We start from the raw sequence: 6,338 nt of genomic DNA, 5'->3' as shown, positions 1-6,338 counted from the left end.
GATAATGGTGTTTATGTTATTTTATGCTTGTATGTAGATGACATATTAATATTTGGTAGCAATATAGATGTTATAAATGATGTGAAATATATGTTGTCTAATAATTTTGATATGAAAGACCTTGGTCCTATAGATGTTATTTTGGGTATTAAGATTTTACAGAAAGATGGTGATATTATGTTAACACAGTCTCATTATGTTGAGAAATTATTGAAGAAATTTAATTATTCTAATGTGAAACCTGTTTTAACGCCTTTTGACCCATCTATTAAACTAAAGAAAAGTTTAGGTGAAGGAATTTCTTCTCATAAATATTCTCAAATTATTGGTTCCTTATTACATTTGACAAATTTCTCTAGACATGATATTGCATATGCAGTTGGTAGATTAGGAAAATATACACATAATCTTGATCATTCTCATTGGACTGTATTAGAACGTGTGTTTAAATATTTGAAAGGAACCATTAATTATGGAATTCATTATACAAAATTTCCTGCTATTATTGAAGGATATAGTGATGCAAATTGGATTTCTGATTCTGATGACACAAAGTCAACCATTAATTATGTTTTTATTTTGGGTGGAGGTGCAGTATCATGAAAATCTGCTAAACAATCTATTATTTCACGATCTACCATGGAAGCAGAGATTATTGCTTTAGATACTGCTAATGCTGAGGCAGAGTTTATTAAAAAATTTCTATATGATTTACCATTGTAAAATAAACCCATACCTCCGATTTCAATGCATTGTGATAGTCAAGTTGCCATATCTAAAGTTTTTAGCAAAAACTTTAATGAAAAAAGAAGGCATCTTAGAGTGAGTCATAAATCTATTAGAAACTTAATTACTAATGGTATTATTTCTCTTGACTTTGTCAGGTTAGAAAGAAATATTGCGGATCTGCTTACCAAATGGTTGACACGTCAACAAGTACTTGAGTCGTCGAGGGGAATGGGACTAAAGCCCATAAATTAGTTGCAACAATGGACACCCATCTCCACATGAATGGCAATCCCATGAAATGGAGTTCAATGGGTAACAACGAAGTTGTTTGTTAACTAAAGTACACCAATTGATTTGATTAAATGTTATGTCTCATTCCTATGGCGAGGTGTACTATAAATTGTGACAATAATAAGGTTGAGGTATATATATTATTATGTTTGTTTTTTGTGAAATACCTCTTAATAAACCCAATGACAATTTTGTAGGGATGTGAGTCACAAACCACCCTTTGAGGGTTTACCTAGTGAGTGTGATGATGGGGCCGCCATTGTAAGACATGGGCAAAGTCTCTAAATGACACTCATGACACAAGATACATGCACAAGGACGTAACGTGCAACCACTGATTAGAACCTATAATGAACACCAATATTGTATGTGATATTTACTAAAACCCGGTTACAGGCGATGTAGTTCAAGACAATCAAGTCTCTGCATTTTCTCGGGTGGAAGTTTATAAACACTAGGTGTAAGGCTCAAACACACACGACAATAACAACACTAAAGAGCAAAATGAAAGAAGAAACAATAAAAATGGAAAGCATAGAAGATGAAGCATGGAAGAAGCACGCCACTCATAGGGGGGATCTAAGCCAACCAAGTCCTAGAGATGAGTGATGGTGCCGCCACTTGCAAGCAAGATAAGGCAAAGGTGAGTTCACTTCTAGGAAGGAGAGCTCACGAAAATTTAATGGTTGAAACACAATAGTTTAGAAACAAAATGATCAACCCTTTTACATGTCTAGGAGAACCCCTTATATAGAAGAGTTTATGGGCCTCTAAGCAAATAAAAGATACCTAAGGATGTCTCTACAAAAACCTAACCCTAGCTTCTAGAAACTAGGTCAAATAAGGTTTCAAAAAATGAGAGACAAAAGAGCCAACTATGGTGTGTGCAAGGCTAATTTCGTTCTAGCATAAAAGGAGACAAAGAATGTGTCTCATGTGTCTCCAAAAAGTGGTCAAAGTGTGCTAAATTCAAAGGAGACCAAAGGTGCATAGGTACACTTGTTTTATGCCTTTTTCTTTATGCTTTATGCCTTTGCTTTACTCTCTCCTCCACATCATTTATGCTCCCCAATCACCATGCGCCACCTAGCATTGCTTTCTTACTCCTAATTAACCTACAAAGCAAATAAACATAGATTAGCATGTTGGCTTAAGTCAAGTCAACTATAGTCAACAAGTCAAACCTAGTCAAAGGTCAACAAGTTAACTAAAGTTGATTAAACTAAGTCAACTTAGGGAATAAAAAATAACAAACACAAATGAAAGGGATGAAGGATTAGTGAACTTCCTTTCCAAACATGCTTAGTCTTCTTAAACATGTGCCTCCATCCTTGGTTGGGGTCAATCCTTCATCAATAAAAGAGCCTTCGTGTTCTATTCCAAGCCGAGTCGCTTGATGTATAAAAGAGCCTTTGTGTTCTATTCCAAGCCGAGTTGCTTGATGTATAAAAGAGCCTTTGTGTTTTATTCCAAGCCGAGTTGCTTGGTGTATAAAAGAGCCTTCGTGTTCTATTCCAAGCCGAGTTGCTTGATGTATAAAAGAGCCTTCGTATTCTATTCCAAGTCGAGTTGCTTAATGTATAAAAGAGCCTTCATGTTTTATTCCAAGCTGAGTTGCTTGATGTATAAAAGAGCCTTCGTGTTCTATTCCAAGCCGAGTAGCTTAATGTATAAAAAAGCCTTCGTGTTCTATTCCAAGTCGAGTTGCTTGATGCATAAAAGAGCCTTCATGTTCTATTCCAAGCCGAGTTGCTTGATGTATAAATGATGAAGGATTATCTTGTTTCCTTTTAGATTTATGAATATGGTGAAGTTGTTTAAGAAAGCTTTTTGAAAATTCCCACTGGACATTAAGATAGCATGCTATCTAGATGTGAAGGTTCATTTCTCAAGCTCATGAAAGGAAGAAGGGAGTTGGATTCAAGCTTAAACACACACGACAATAACAACACTAAAGAGCAAAATGAAAGAAGAAACAATAAAAATGGAAAGCATAGAAGATGAAGCATGGAAGAAGCACGCCACTCATAGGGGGGGATCTAAGCCAACCAAGTCCTAGAGATGAGTGATGGTGCCGCCACTTGCAAGCAAGATAAGGCAAAGGTGAGTTCACTTCTAGGAAGGAGAGCTTACGAAAATTTAATGGTTGAAACACAATAGTTTAGAAACAAAATGATCAACCCTTTTACATGTCTAGGAGAACCCCTTATATAGAAGAGTTTATGGGCCTCTAAGCAAATAAAAGATACCTAAGGATGTCTCTACAAAAACCTAACCCTAGCTTCTAGAAACTAGGTCAAATAAGGTTTCAAAAAATGAGAGACAAAAGAGCCAACTATGGTGTGTGCAAGGCTAATTTCGTTCTAGCATAAAAGGAGACAAAGAATGTGTCTCATGTGTCTCCAAAAAGTGGTCAAAGTGTGCTAAATTCAAAGGAGACCAAAGGTGCATAGGTACACTTGTTTTATGCCTTTTTCTTTATGCTTTATGCCTTTGCTTTACTCTCTCCTCCACATCATTTATGCTCCCCAATCACCATGCGCCACCTAGCATTGCTTTCTTACTCCTAATTAACCTACAAAGCAAATAAACATAGATTAGCATGTTGGCTTAAGTCAAGTCAACTATAGTCAACAAGTCAAACCTAGTCAAAGGTCAACAAGTTAACTAAAGTTGATTAAACTAAGTCAACTTAGGGAATAAAAAATAACAAACACAAATGAAAGGGATGAAGGATTAGTGAACTTCCTTTCCAAACATGCTTAGTCTTCTTAAACATGTGCCTCCATCCTTGGTTGGGGTCAATCCTTCATCAATAAAAGAGCCTTCGTGTTCTATTCCAAGCCGAGTCGCTTGATGTATAAAAGAGCCTTTGTGTTCTATTCCAAGCCGAGTTGCTTGATGTATAAAAGAGCCTTTGTGTTTTATTCCAAGCCGAGTTGCTTGGTGTATAAAAGAGCCTTCGTGTTCTATTCCAAGCCGAGTTGCTTGATGTATAAAAGAGCCTTCGTATTCTATTCCAAGTCGAGTTGCTTAATGTATAAAAGAGCCTTCGCGTTCTACTCCAAGCTGAGTTGTTTGATATATAAAAGAATTTGTTAATGACGGAAAGCTCGGTATATGACCGAGTAAGGAAAGTGGTTGACTATTAATAATTGAGAGCTCGATGGTTAAGCATGTTAATAATTGAGAGCTTAGTGGTTAAGCATGTTAATAAATGAGAGCTTAGTTCATGACCGAGTCATTAATTACTTTGGAGTTTTATAATGTGTTTGTAGGATGGAGAGCTTAGTTCATGACTGAGTGATTAATTATTTTGGAGTTTTATAATGTGTTTGCAAGATTGAGAGCTCGGTTCATGACCGAGTGATTAATTGCTTTGGAGTTTTATAATGTGTTTGCAGGATTGAGAGCTCGATTCATGAACGAGTGATTAATTACTTTGGAGTTTTATAATGTGTTTGCATGATTGAGAGCTTGGTCATGAACTGAGTCATGAACGAGATTGAGAGCTCGGTTCATGACCGAGTGAAGATAAATAATCAACCAGCAACAATGAAGATAAATAATCAGCAAAATAATGGGGAGTGAAAACAAAGGATTATACAGATATAATGAAAAATACTTGTGAGAGTGAAATCGTGAAGAAAAAGGGTAGGTAGAATGCAATGATGGATCGTGGGAAGTGGTGAATGACGATTGATTTGACAACTTTTGAGTTCCTCATTTTGAGAAGAGGAACTTCAAAAAGTTAGAGAGCTATGTACCCGTCCAGAAACAACGTGTCGATATTTTACCGATGATAAGGTCAATATATTACCGATGATAGGGTGATGATCAACAAAGAACAGAGATATGAAGTGGCATCGCCATAAAGCCGATGGTTGAGCAAGGATGAGCAGAGGTGTAGAGTTGTATCGCTATAGAGTCGATGTCAGTAAGCATAGCAAACTAACCTCCTTGTAAGAAGCTAAGATTAAGGAAATAATACTAACGAATATTATGTAATTATTATAGTTACATTAGTTATTATTTAGGTTGGTTGAGATTTAGGAAAATATTGATGATTATCTTTAAGATTATTATGTATATCTGTAATATTTGTTACTGATTCATCTACTATAAATAAGAATATTACTCTCATGGTCAAGGGACATATTGTTTTTGACCTAAGCAAGTCTTAAGCTAGGGTTAAAAATATTTCTTTCTTTTTGTTTTTGGTTAAGAATTATCTGGCACTTTTCTTGACCAGAACAATTTTTTTTAAATTATGTGGGGGATTGTTAGAAATATTAATATAATTTTTAAAAAAATTAAAATAAAATATTATTGTTACTGGGGTTTTAAGACAATGTTAATTCTAGAGTTAAATTCTATTTATGTATAAATAGTTTTTTATTCTTTTCATTGATTTGAAATTATTTTTGGTTTAAATCAGTTTGATGGCCATTTACTCTTGTGTTCTTCCTCTCAATAAACACTAGAGTTCTTCCTCTTAAAAGTGTTCTTCCTTCTTTTCCTTCTCTATATTATCTCTTAAAATAGTGGTGTTCATAAGGTTCAGAGATCCTTCGCTGCACTTGATCGATCTGACGGGTTGTTGTATCTTGAGAGAGGAGCGCATAATATTGAGTATTACCCTGTGCAGTGGGGGCGTTTTCTCTCTAAGGATAGCACTCTGCGTGCCTCAACCCAGACTTACTCTATCCTTATCTCATTTACATATTTACATTATCTTTATATTGTTATTGTTTGTTATAAGAACAATTTGACTTGATCATCTCTTTTATCCATATTTCTATATTAATTATGGTTTATCATTATTTTATTTCTCAATTTTTTTAACAGCACATACTCTAACAATTACCTTAATTCAGATAAAGATAAACATTCTGCCAAATTTCTCAAATGAATTTTCCTTGGTTACTCACGCCTTCAAAAGGGATATCATTGTTTTTCTCCTCAACTTTAACGATATATAGATTCTGCTCATGTCATCTTTTTTGAGACTACTCCGTTCTACACTTCCATTATATGATATTGGATGTCAATCTTACATTATATATATATATATATATATATATATATATATATATATATATATATATATAACCAAATTAAATAATATTTTATTTAATTTTATTTTTATTGAGCTCCTATGTTTTAAATAAAATCCTAAACCATTCCACCAAAAAGTGACTGAACACGATAAAATAAAATGCATTGAAACTTAATTAAATTATTTTATCCTAACATCAATTTGTATCACTATTTTAACGAGATGCATGGTGCGCATGAACTTCGTTTCGTAGTCGACA

The sequence above is a fragment of the Vigna unguiculata genome, chromosome 8, assembly GCF_004118075.2.
Source record: "Vigna unguiculata cultivar IT97K-499-35 chromosome 8, ASM411807v1, whole genome shotgun sequence".
Classification (NCBI taxonomy): Eukaryota; Viridiplantae; Streptophyta; class Magnoliopsida; order Fabales; family Fabaceae; genus Vigna; species Vigna unguiculata.
The sequence above is the reverse complement of the archived record's forward strand: the minus strand, read 5'-3'. Positions refer to the sequence as shown.